Below are 14098 nucleotides of genomic sequence, written 5' to 3'. Positions count from 1 at the left end.
GGATTCAACTTCTAATAAGTGCCACACAGAAAATCACTTAAGTAGGTAATTTCTTCTACAATTCGTTTTAAATCTTCTAATTGAACACTGTGAGACGGCCATAACATTCAGTTGTTATAGTTCACACGATCGAAGAAGAAAAAGAAATGAGACAGTTGTAAAGAATCGATACTCGTTTTTTGGAGCAGACCTCGGTTGGTCGTCGGGCACACGGGCGCTATCTCCACGAGCGCATTAGCAGTGATTGGCACCTGGCGGCGAGTGTGGGACCCGGCGCGTGAGTGACGAGGCAGGTTTCTGACAAATGTCCACTTGTTATTTAATTTTTATTATAATCGAAAGTTTGTAAGTATCCTAAAGCTCTCCGCCTTGGCAAATTACTTCCGCTTCTTTTCAATTGAAATGTCTAGGTACAAATTGTACCGTACAATTACTGACTTTTTTATTTATGGCTAGTTTAGAATCTACATTGTGCAAGTTTTTGTTACCAACAGGGTTGATATTATAAAACTTCCAAATGTCAGAAAAAACTGTGCAAAAGAAACAAAAGTAACAAAATAAAAATTATAAACGGTTGCTTTCGCAATACCGTTCACTTTTATGCCTGCTGTTAAACCGTGAGCATGGATTTCATTGCAAACATTAACGGGTTGCTAAGAAAGAGAGTAGTCAATTATGTTTAATTATTAATTTCATAAATTACATTAAAATTTTATTTTTTGCAATTAGGCTTTTTCTCATTAAAATCTTGTTATGTAACTTGAATTAATTTACAAACACGCAGGCAATAATAGATTGTGGGAATTATACTCATACTCGTAGTTTAAATACTCCTGTATCACTTAAGGAAACTTTGTAATGGTATTGTTGCTTAGATACATAATAACAGCTATTAGTAAGTAAATTGTAACAAGTAAGTATTAGCACACAAGCAGGTGCCCGCATCCAGCAACAAACTAGCGAGCTGGTATTCCGGCAATCGCTTTGTATCGGCCAGTAGTTAGCTATGCTAACTCAATTTTGGGCAACTTGCTCCAACTCGTGCTTAACAAGATCGCGCAAACAATGTGCCTAACTTAACAGTTACATTAAGATGGGAACACGGTTTCTACAACTTGAACGTCTGGTGGAAACAACCTGTTTCTAGGTAAGCATGTGTAATTAATTACTAATTACTACTGCACATACCTGTATCAATAGTACCTAATATTGTAAATGCCTTTCTGTTTGTATCCTTTTACGCTTAGACCACAGAATTGATATAAAAAGATGGTGAGGGGCCTAGGGAAAAAATTAAATATAGGACAGTTTTTATCCCGCAGTGAAAATAACCTACCTATCATCATAACGCGTCCTTCATATTTCTTGGAACTCTTGGCTCCATGCAATAGCGCTAACTGCCGTTATTAGATAGATAGAAGCATTTCCAGCGCACCGTATAAAGCTATTAGCTGCCGCGAACACCTCTTTGTGCCTGATAGAGAACCTTTGTGTTTCTACAAAGCAAGTGCCTCGATAAGATTGATAGTAATTGCTTTTCTTTAAAAGGTTGATCGTCATTTGCTATCGAAGGCTGGATATGAGGTTAAAGCTTCAGAAAAGATATTGCCAATATCTTAAAGACTAGACTTAATTTAAAGACTGTATAAACTCCGAACTCCGAGCTTGAAGACTGTGTTAAAAAAAATATAGTTTATTTATGTTCATGAGCGTAGTCAAACTTTAATATTTTTTTAATGACGGTGTTTATAAAAAAAGTTAACCCAACCCATTCGCAAATGAAGATGAGATTATTATTTTGAGTTTTATTTAAGTCACTTGAACTTAAAATAATACAATCATTATTGTATGCTAATAATGCAAGTAACACGAAAGTTGGGCATAGTCAATTAATCTTCAGAAACTCGAAACAGCCTGTGATTACGCCAATACGATAGTAGGCCGTATTGCCTGCCAGAGCGCCGAACAGAATATCATTATTTACAAAAGTGTAACAAGAGCATTGCGGTGCGGTGGCCGACGCGGGTGGTAAGGTAACTGGCACCTTCGTGTACCCATATTATACCTTAACAGTTCAGTTATAAAGTTGAACTCGGTTTGCGCTGGCTCGCCTCTGTACATCGAGTACAATGTACGCCGCAGGATGCGGGCGCACTCGCGGCAATATGCGCGCCGTGTAGCATCGACAAATGGCTGCAATGGGGGACATCACAACAGGCTACATTGAAATAAATGTGGCGGATATAGGTACAACTAGCGTACTTCCTGTTAGTAATAGGATACTAGAATACGGAACCCTAATAAAAACATGGTAGAGTCGTTATCACTTAAGCGAGAATCAACGCGATTTTATTATGTACTTAGGTAAATTGCTGTTAAAACCATTTTTAAATCCTGAAATGTATCAATGCTTCAGACAGATAACACCTTTGTTAAGGTTTGACACGTAACAAAATTGCGTGTTTTGAGCTCATTAGTCGATTTTATCATCACTTAAAACCTATGTTCGTGCAAAAAAGTCGATTCTTCAGATAAAATCATACGCGAAAGTAAAGCAATAGGTTTATAACAATGTTGCTGGCGATAGTCTACTTGGCAAGCGCACCACCTACACTTTACTAAGAATTTCCAACATGCCCTGAGATTTCTCCCGGTTGAGAGTCGCCCAAGTAGGCTACCTTCGGAAGAGAATTGTAACACAACTATTCAAAAAGTTAGGTAATCACATATTTTTCTATCTGAGCGAAATGCGAATGCGATCATCATTCACAGGTTGATCATGCACAGCACAGTTCACATCACTGCGGATGTTTCATAAATAAGATGTTTTTTCTCAACTTGGTAGAGGTACGACTACCTACATAGGTTCATACATTAGACTCCTACTTAAGTTAATGTGTCGTAATGTAAGTTCCCAATAACAATGTTATACAGAGCAGTGCCGCTTCATTATGCCTACGAAGACATGGCAAGGGAAGGAGATCCGTCCCGAGATAACTAACACAACAGCAGACACTTTCCGCGACGCGAGAGAAGTTACTCGGGCCTTATGCCGGCTGATTCAGCAGATATGACCGACCAACTGTAACAATGATAACGCCATGCTAGTTCACTGGTAGACACGGCGACGGAACTTGACTTTATGATGTAAGATAGGTGATAGCTATTATTTGCTGAGATATACCTACTCGTCACTAAGTGGACCGACGATCTAGTGAAGGGCGCGGGACATGCCTGGATGCGGGCAGAAAACCTTGGGGGAGGCCTTTGTCCAGCAGTGGACGTCATTTGGCTGAAACGAACGAATATTCATAATAATATACTAACAACGTCATACTACAGATAACATCTAAAGGTCATAGATAACATTTAAAACGTTTCTTGTGCGGGGTTCGAACCTGCGACCTCTGACATTGTAGTCTTTTGTCGTCGTTTACCATTGTCTAGCTAGACGGCTGAAAAACCTGCTTGCCAAAGCAAAAAGCAGGCTGTCAATTTGTAGAAATCAGCCTGATGCGGAAAGAGCGAATAACGAATAACGTTGGCGATACGGGCCTCAGTTCGCGTTACATAGAGAAGAGATAATCGCAGTTCATAAACAACATAACAATTGCAGTTTCGCGTTGCGCAGAACCGAATTATTTTATCGCCGTGTTCGATGTTATCGGCGCATTGTGCGCGCGGGCATACGGGGCGGAAACACACGGCGCGCCGGGAAACTCGCTGTTCTATTTACAGTTGTTGGCAGAAAACAGCGGCGAACACGGAGAGTAAATTGCATGTAAATGTTACTCAGCCTCGAACTTAGCGGGCAGCGGGGCGGGAGCGGCGGCGGCGCTGGAGCGGGGCGGGCAACGCAGACCCGTTCTCGAAACAAGCGGGCAGCTCGCGCGGCGCTTTAGCGGCGAAATGTTGTGTTCGGGGTTGTGTTGTCGGGATACAATTTGTTTTTATTCGCAAACGAAATGTCTGAACAACGGCGACAATTTTATTTCGATTCAAATTTATTCCTAACGCTCGATTTATTGTGGGCACAAGAAGGAGTGCGCTGCCCGCTCGTTGCCCGCTCCCTCGCCGCTGGCCGCTCGTTGCCCGCTGCCGCCCCGCTGCCGCGCCGCTGTTTTCGAGAACCGGTCTATTTGATTTTACGCATAAGATCCTGCCGCTCCCGCCGCCGCCGCCGCCGCCGCCGAGGCATCGAGCGGGCAGCGGCGAGGGAGCGGGCAGCGCACTCCTTCTTTTGCCCACAATAAATCGAGCGTTAGGAATAAATTTGAATCGAAATAAAATTGTCGCCGTTGTTCAGACATTTCGTTTGCGAATAAAAACAAATATCTCGACAACACAACCCCAAACACAACACTTCGCCGCTAAAGCGCCGCGCGAGCTGCCCGCTTGTTTCGAGAACGGGTCTGCGTTGCCCGCCCCGTTCCAGCGCCGCCGCCGCTCCCGCCCCGCTGCCCGCTAAGTTCGAGGCTGAGGCCTTAGAGGTCCGAGCTGATGGATTTTCTATAAAAAAGGGAGTACGAGTATACAGAATAGACATCGATAATCGACAATAGATTATACTAAAGGTTGAACTGAAAAAAATGTGCTTTCAGTAAATAAAGAATTTGATAGGAATCTCTCACGGTCGCGATCGCAGCGGTTGCGGGAACAAATCGCGCCGTGTGTTCCGCGCAGCCCGAGGCGATATCATCTGGATGCGCCGGGGCACGTCCGCGCACGCAATAAAAATACCCGACAAACCACCCCGGCTCCACCATATTTACTACGTCGACCGCCTGCAGTTTCCCAAAAGATACTGACTATTAACTCAAAATTATTTCAATTTCCCCAGATATTTTTTGCTGTTTATGTTTTTATCAGTGTTATTTGTTGGATATCTTCCAGGTATTTTGAGATTGACTGTTAGTCGCAAACAAAACAAAATGAATTCTAATTATTTTGCAAGACCAATCTATTGGAGTATTGGGTCCAACATCACTGTCGCAAATACGAGGGACAACGTGTGGTTGTGCCGCAACGCTAAGCTCTCCACCAAACAAACAAAGTCCGCTGAAATAATACGGCGCGTTTGTTTAGCTAATCCTCTGCAGATAAAGCGAGCTTTGCCATTATCTCCAATGCGAGGAATAATCCGCATCGCTGATATTATTAGCGGGCAATTATCTTCGAAGTAACACGTAATACCTGTTTTTATATTTTTCTCGTATTATAAATTGGTTTTTCAGTATAGATATGCTCTAATTAAGAAGATTGTTAATTTTTTTTGATAATTAATTGTATTTATTTAATCTCTCAGCTGTAACAATATTATTTCCATTTCTAATCAAGAAATGAAACATGGTATTATCGTGTTGTGTACATAAGATGTTCTTTTTTACTCCCACACCAAGGAGTTTTCACACGCCAGTTGTGCCACCAACTAGTGCAAACAAACAAAATGTTTTTGTATGTTTGCAATGACGTCACATCCTGACGTGCACATATGGCCCTGCCGATCCCCGCGCTTCCTGCCGGCATCAACGGCATGCGAAAATAGGGATGTCGATTTGAAAGCGATTAATCGTTATTTCTTGACGACTCCATTAGCAGCTAAGATTGAAGATAGAGTCATTATCTTCACGTTCTGTGTAGCAATAAAACATTTACAGACACAATAAGACAATGCATTGACTCTTTCATTTCATTAGTTTCCTCGTAATTGAAAAATCATGCCTGAAGCAAGCAATAATCAAATTCAAGATCAAATATCCCAGTATTATCATCGTATTTGATTGATATTAATTTTTCTTCTCTCGTTTGATATTTAAACATTATATCTGTTGAGAGATAAGAAAGATTTTCTGACAGACTGCGGAAGTATCGCATGAACGAATAATAAAATATCTCGTTAAGTAAGCAAATCGATTAATTCGAGTAGCAATCGCCATCCCTACATAGAGTCGTTCTCACGCGACTGACTGACGGCAAACAGAGCTAATGTGTCGGCAAATGCTTCGCCCAGACCCCCCACTAATGGTCACATTCATTCTCCGCCTTATTTCAAGCGGCATAGAGGCTATGGTGAAGTGAGTTCCATGGGTATGGTTCCCATCAGTGTCGAAGTTATCTGGGAACTTCCAATTCGCGCTGCTTGTTAATAATTAATATGGGAGACTTGTGAATTATGTACTTCTCCATATAAGTATGGGTGAAAGTTCTAACCTACAGTGGTTTACCATGGTTTAAAGTCATGGCACAGAAAATTTCACGTAAATTAGAATAAGCAAAGGTACAATATAGGTTTGAAAGAGAAAACCCGTTTTCGCCAATAACGCAATCAAAACAAATCAGAAGGGTAATATCAATTTCAATCAAGTCAAATAAATATCATTTACTGTTGAACCAAAAGTATTTTTACTCAGAATGGAACACAATATAAATTCCTGAGTCTCTTCTGAAACAATATGAAATTCAAACGAAAAAGAGCCTGCATTGTAAGCAGATGATATATTATTTTCCCTTTCAAATCAATCATTTACGACACTGGAACAAAACAAATGCATTTCTAAAAGTACGCATTCACCCCTTGCGGGTTACAAACCAATAACCGCTGGCTCAGTAACAGCCCCGGAGCAAATTATCGCATATTTCATGATTTAGCCGGGCCCGGGCCCGCTATAGTTCGCGCACTATTTATTTTCGTTTCAAAGTTTGCTTCACAGCCATAAAGCTTAATAAGCTGTGTGAAAAACGTCTTTGTTGAACATAAAGACCTTTCTTGCCGTTAGCCAGGATGTATGAGCTGAGTTCCTTTGCGTGTTGCGTCTAAAAATACAGAGATAAGATGAGAAATAATAGCGCTTGCTCATAACGGAGGAGATATAAAAGGAGTATATTGTGTGGGCTAAAGATAAATACGCAGCAGAGATAGTTTTATCTGGGGAGAGTTTTATCTTCTAGCGCATTTTAATAAAAAGGGTCGAATGTGGTATCATGAACTGAACATTACGTCTTGAAACTGCTTATAGAGCTGCGACAATTTGATTACTGTACCAATTAATTCTTATAGAAATTCTATCTGAAGAAAATTTTACTAAATAGTAAATGCAAAAGACAAGAAATAGAAAGATGATTTCCCAATGATTTCTCTAACATAAAACACAGTTGCTCTAGTAAATCGTCGGCACGGACCACACAGGTGATATTTTAGCGACACGGTTCTCATTTTTTGTGTTGGATTTACACCTAAGCCATCACTTGAGTCCCGCCAATGCTGATAAATCGTTATCCATCCGTCAGCACCAAGCAGCGATCGAACGAGAGATATGAGCGCTGCCCGTGCGAGATAACTCCCGCGGAGGAGATTGATATCGCGCGGACTCGAATGATCCGCTGAAATATCGACAATATCCATCCTTTGGAATCCTTTCCGTAACGTGCCGATTCCACCCCCTTCAGCTACAGGATTACGGGCATTGCCCGGAGGTATCTAATATCTATGTCGGTGTGCGAGTTTTGGACTGTACAACTAACTTATTTGGTTTGTGGAAGGGTTTGCTTAAAGCATTTACACTTAGAAAATGTGAAGTCATGAAATCTTATAGAGGCATAAACACCTATTATTACCTACATCATAAAAAACTCAGAATTTAACTGCAGTAGGTAATAGCCCATAACAGAATAGAAAACACCACTGCATCAAATTCATTGTTCCACCTCGATCACCACCAAATTATCGAGATTGCAAATCGGCCCTCGTTTTTTACTTTCCACCAAATAATTTGTACACCAATAAATGAGAAAAACGTAGGCTTCCAAGGTAACGTCACAAAAACCGGGGAAGCGGACCGGTAAGGCCCGCGCGGCCGTGCGTGCGACCGGCTTCAGGCCGCCCGCTACGACCGATTATGGGACACATGAAACGGTTTTGATCTGAATACGGCTCATAAGGCAGAAGAAGGTAAATCGGTTACAGGTTATTATAGTAGCTGTAAAAACCCGAGTTCATAGAGAGCGTTACTTTTAAAAACATGGATAGCCAGAGGAATTAAGACATCATCTTTCAGCACTTTGTGAAGACTTTCGTAATAGGACTACTCATCAATATTGCATTACACAGATTGCATGATGTGAGTCGTAAGTTTATTATCTTTCCAGTCTATACTTAGACACTGCCCCCACTAGACCGTTAGGCTAATGCGCACTTCAGTCAAGCTCAAGCCGGCAATTCGGCCTGTCCATCATCGTCGATTGCCGCTACGATTATGTACGGACGACGGGCATCAATGCAAATACCCTATACCGTTGTAATAGATGCGGTTTTTGAACAAAATTGTACCCTCTGATGTGCCGCCTGCTGTACCCTCAAATATCCGGAACGTTATACTTTATGTTGCTACTGGAAATATCCGGAATACTCAAATATCTAACAATTTTCGGCCGTGTCCTACTTTATCAAATGTTTTTATCTTGCTTGTGTAAAGAAATCAAAAATATTATGCTTCATAGTAGATAACAAGAAAGAAGAAAGGTATTCAAATACCGCATTATCTATTATTATGACGTCACAATGTATGATTACCTATAAAAATGGACAGACGATAAGTGTGAAAAGGATGTTAGAGTAGCGATTTACAGGAATTTATCAATCACTTTTATGGCTCGAAATGCTCGAATGGAGTACTTAGAAAATAAAGTAATGTTGTTTAAAGAGAAAATTGGTCATACAGAGTGGTGTCTAAATTCCACACCCAGCGCGTTATCTGGAGTGAACGCACTCTCTGTTTGAACAGTTGAAGTGCCACAAATACGCACGCGTTAGTTCCGACCGCCTTTGACGCTGAGAGCCCTGCACACTGGCGCTCCCCCAGAGCAGACAATGTCGCTTGTAAATCCACAATCCACATACGTGACGATAACTCAGGGCATAAATCTATCTAGATAAACCTTTGATATTATTCGAAGTTATAAATATACGCCACCCATATTACATACACAACGCTACATCAATATCAATAGCAGCTGCATAATATCTTTATTACATACTCATTTTAGCAAACTGTGTATGCTATCATTACCGTATCTTTGACATGGAAAGTTGTCAATTAGGTATGCATTCGATTACATATACTACATTACATATATATTTAACTTAGCGAGATGAGATAGAGACTGTTTTTCTATGATTGTTTTTCTCAGCTCACTTGTATTTTACAAAAAAAAAAAATTTTCTAATTGACATGCACAGGAATAGAACCACTATACTAGTATATTCCCTATCATAATCGTTCCGCAATCGCGCTACATTATGGATTTATGTAAAGAATATACATTTTGTGTTCATAGTATGTTGGGAAACTCCGGTGTGAAGGGGCTCAAGACAGGCGTCACGCGTCCGATCCGAAACACTTCACGGCCGTCCGTCCCGGCGCGGATTAGCCACGGGCCGGACGCCTCTGAAGTGTCCGGCCAGTCCCGCATTCCGACAGGCATAAATCGATCGGAACCGTGATGGAGGGATTATTTGTTTTCCACTACTTAATCATGATGTGAAGAAATATCTTATAATATAGAAAGATACTGCGCAGACTATACATTCAAAGAAAGGTTTCATTCACTATAAGAATTTTAATATGTCAATAAAAGGTGCGCTGTGTAATTTATTATTCGAAATAAAACCTTGCACGTTTTCAACTCAATAAGTAACACTTTGTTTTCAACATGGTAAATTTTTCTTAGGGACTACACATCAAACTGAGAACGGGCAGCAGCGCTCTCTGAAAAACATCAATCTTTTAAACTGCGATCTCCAACCCGCCTGCCAAGCGTGGAGATTATGGCAAAACCCTCTACTATAGTGGGGGAGGCTCATAGTCCAGCAGTGGACTGTAAAGGGCTGTTGATGATGAAATTTTTTGCAACATTTTACCTATTTATGGAAAAAATTGTGTTTACTGTAAGATTCGTTCGTTCGTTCGTTTCAGCCAAATGACGTCCACTGCTGGACAAAGGCCTCCTCTAAGGTTTTCCACAATGCAAGGTCCTGCGCTGCCCGCATCCAGGCTCTAAGGCTCTAGATAGATTTATGCTCTCTCTCTCTACTGTAAGATGTCTCATAGAAATAGTTTCGCTGGCGATACCAATCGCACCGTCATCTAAGCTAGCGTTAACGCATAAAGGCCTCTTCAGACTCGCGACAGCCACAAAAGGAAACTTCGTAGACGCCATTGAAGTCGCACAGATCCGCACAGACTCGCCCATTGTCATTTTTCTGCAGACGCTTAGAAAAACTTTGTGCTTAATCGTCTATTGTGCAGAGCTATCCTTTCAAGGCGTCAAATGAAGTTTTTTAGAACAGATTACGGTCGGAAACTGGCGCTTATCGTTCCGTGTTCTTAGCGTAGGAAGTGCCTTATCATGTTACAGCTGTGAATTAAATTGTTATCAGTTACTTCTAAGAAATAGAAGGAAGAATATCAAACCATAATGTTATAATAATAATAACCATTTGTAGGAAAAAATATCAAAGAGTTATGTGGGTTATAAGGAAATGTGTACGAAGCAACGACAAAATGTAAAGCAGCTTTGTCTAGTTTTTTTTTCCTGCTCTATAGTATGTGGTCATTTGGAAGAAAAATTGTACTTGAGCTCTACCCGTGTAGAGCTCCGGAATTTGCTTTGACAATATTTATTTTAGCTCTAGCCTTTTAAAATTTTAGTAAAAATAACTCGTCACGCCCTCGGCCACGGGCTGGGCGGCAGTGTGACCAGTAATTCGTCACAGCACGCACCTCGTGTTCGGTTTCCTCACTTCAAAGAGCGTAATTTCACGCGCCGGGGCGCGGCGGGCGGCAGGTGCCCGGGGCGGGGGCAAAAAACAAATCGCACGTCATAAACTTGTTTACACGAACAAACTTTTACGAGTTTTGTTGATGTTTCATTTGAGTTTCAATATAATTCGCCTTGTTTTCAGGAATTTTGAACTTTGCCACATTAATGAAATAGTCAGAGAATGTTTCTATCGCTATTACTTTTTCAGCGACAGAGCTACAATTCACGTGTAATTTTATTTTATTTTATTTGTTTAACAATGTTTCAACAGCATTAAATTGTACATTTGCTAATGAGCATGAGAATAATGTGAGTTTTGCTCTCACTTGAATTTTGATTCAAACCAACGAATAGTCCCTGGTCCAGACTGAGTAAAATAGATACTGTACTAACGAACAGTACTTTACTACTTAAGATGGTTGGATTCTGAAAAACTTTTAAATCTATCTTCACCTCGCTCATTTGATTGCGAAACCCAAAGCAATAACCATGCGGCAGCCATAAAATTGATGGATTGCGCAAATCTTACCCGCTAAGTAGAAATCTTGCAGCGCACCGCAGCGACCTCCGTCGTGTAATTTGAATAACTGTCAATAAACGGTCGACACTAACGTTTATCACGTTTCTAAAAATTATAGCCCGCATAACTTCGTTGGCGGTCGGGAATCGAACCTGGGCATGTCGAGTGTGAAGTGTTCAGGCGCCTTTGTGCGTAGTGTGTTTGCGCCCGGCCTTACTCCGCCCTGAACAAACACTTAGCTCAAATAGACAAACTGGAGTACTTATTCCTTGCTGGCATTAGAAACCTTAACACAAGACCGTAGAGGTGGTTTTGGGCAAGTTTGCCAATGGATACGAAATAGTTGTCACGTTAACTTGAATTCGTGTTCAAGTTGTTAGGACCTCGAAAGCAACGTGTACCATAGTCAAGGCACATTTTCCTTTGTGAGAATTCCGAACTCTTCCGCATTTGTCGACCATTTTACCAATGTCTCTAATTTTGAAGTTAAAGCAAATCGTCGATGGATTCTGTTTTGTGGGTGTCGTCGTAAACTGTGTGGTAAATATAGGTTGCCTCACGGGAGGTCGCATGTTCCTCCGATGTTTGCGCGATGACGTCTCAGACGTTAGGAAGTGGTAGACAATTGTCATAATTACATGTTCAAGTTGCAGAGTGCTGGTGCCTCAGTAGTCTAAAAGTTATGAGAACGAGTAAAGAACGTAAGAGGACGGAGAAATCAAATCATAAACTAGATGAAAGGGTTAAAATTTGACGAATGCTAAGTTCTAAGCATTGTAATTCTTAAAGCTCGGCTGTTTTGCTCGCCATATCAAGCAGATGGAGCATAGAATTAAAATCAATTTGCAGAAATTTCCTCCTAGACATAATCTACAGATTTTTCCTTCATTCTATTCCTCAATCATCCACCAACATTCACACTTATTACGTCATATGACTTTTCCATACCCTGACAAATAGTTTCCTGTCATATTTCCTATCACAGGTGGCACTTTCATTATGACGAAGGTCACCGTATACCTCTAATATTCGTTGGCAACTGTTTGAGTGCTCGTAAAGATAACAGTCCAATTTCCCAGTTGCGCCGGCGCATTATTATTCACATGTGACGCACGCATGCGCGCCAGATGCTAGTTATTATAAGTAAACAGTTTTCTGACCATTAAGAAAAGCCGTTTAGTGCACGGCAATGTGCGTGTATAGGTTCCGCACACAGTATGGTCTTGATGAGATCATGTTGGAAACGTTCCCATAGTGACCAACAGACCTGCATTCTGTGATTATTTCTGTGTTATGGGTAATCTCTAGGCTAGCGTCCACATGTCGGTATCGTACGCATCGGACGTATCGCACGCAACGGATCGTAGTATTATTTATATAGAAACTCATATAAGTGCGTCCACCTGTCCGCATCGTACGTATCGCACATCCGATACGATATGTTTTGTACGATGCATCTGATGCGTACGATACCGACAAGTGGACGCTTAGATACAGGGTTCATTTTGGGTATAACAGGAGAAATACTTGTTTTTGATCCCCTTTATAGGCAGTAACATAACATTTTTTAAATACTTGACCACCATAGTCTGAATATTATGTTGCAACAAAACCACTTTCTGTCCCATACACCTGCGGGTGTCTGAAACCAGTATTTAATTTGTAAAATTTATGAAGTGAATTAATTTCATACAAAATATGTTAAGCACATATTTGAGTAGACGGAGCGTGAGACATGTAAATACGTTGCTAAATGTTGTGTGCGCAGCTGCGGCCAACGACAAAAACTTACAAGAGGTTCTTCTTAATGATCCATTCCGAATTCGTATTGCTCCAGTACTTGAAGCTTTTAGACAAACATTCATTTTTGGTGCAGTTTATCTAATTCTTATTTTTGCTTATTTTATCTACTGATGCGTATAGAAACCTTGAGATCCTAAATATAGCAATGTCGTGGGATGTTCATCTTCTACATTCATTATTTTCTAATATTTTATGTTCGTTTAGTGCAGGTGTATTCGGCATTACACCACATTACATTGTAGGTTTATTAACTTCTATGTTTCGATCTTGTGCGAATACACCGCTATAAATATACTTGGCTTATTGCAAAAGAAAATTTAATGTTAATACCACATTGTATTTGCTTTGCATTTATTTATTTAGGTACGTAATTTTAATAAATGTCTGAAAATGTGGCTCTTGTACTATTATAATTGCTTGTTCTTGGGCACTAATTTTAATGTCTATTAACTATTGTGATTATGTAAATACATACTCATTATAATACATACTATGATTGTGATCAAACATAAAATAGTTACCTACCTAAAGAAAATATCCTCTGACAGTTTGAATAGTTACCTATATTAACTATCCAACCAAAAATACATACCAATTTTTTTGTTTTGCATTTTAATTATTGTTATTGACATTATTGTATTCCTACTTGTATGATTAACACATTCCACAAGCAACACACATTATTGATAATGAAAAATTTCACAGTAGGTACTTCGCTTGGAAAGGAATTATGAACGGCATTAATGGTTGAATAATTCAGTAGGTAGTGATGATAAGTAAACAATTTACTCGTTGCCAATGCATGAATACATTTATCATGAAATGTAACTGTATCATAACACGCGTAGTGTACGGCCGCATAATCACACGAATATAGGCTCAAACGAAACAGTTTGTCACGATCATCATCATCATCATTTCAGCTATAGGACGGCCAATGTTGAACATAGGCCTCCC

This window comes from Ostrinia furnacalis, unplaced genomic scaffold (assembly GCF_004193835.3).
Source record: "Ostrinia furnacalis isolate ACB-3 unplaced genomic scaffold, ASM419383v2 OfSCF3547, whole genome shotgun sequence".
Lineage (NCBI taxonomy): Eukaryota > Metazoa > Arthropoda > Insecta > Lepidoptera > Crambidae > Ostrinia > Ostrinia furnacalis.
This window is presented reverse-complemented; position numbering follows the sequence as displayed.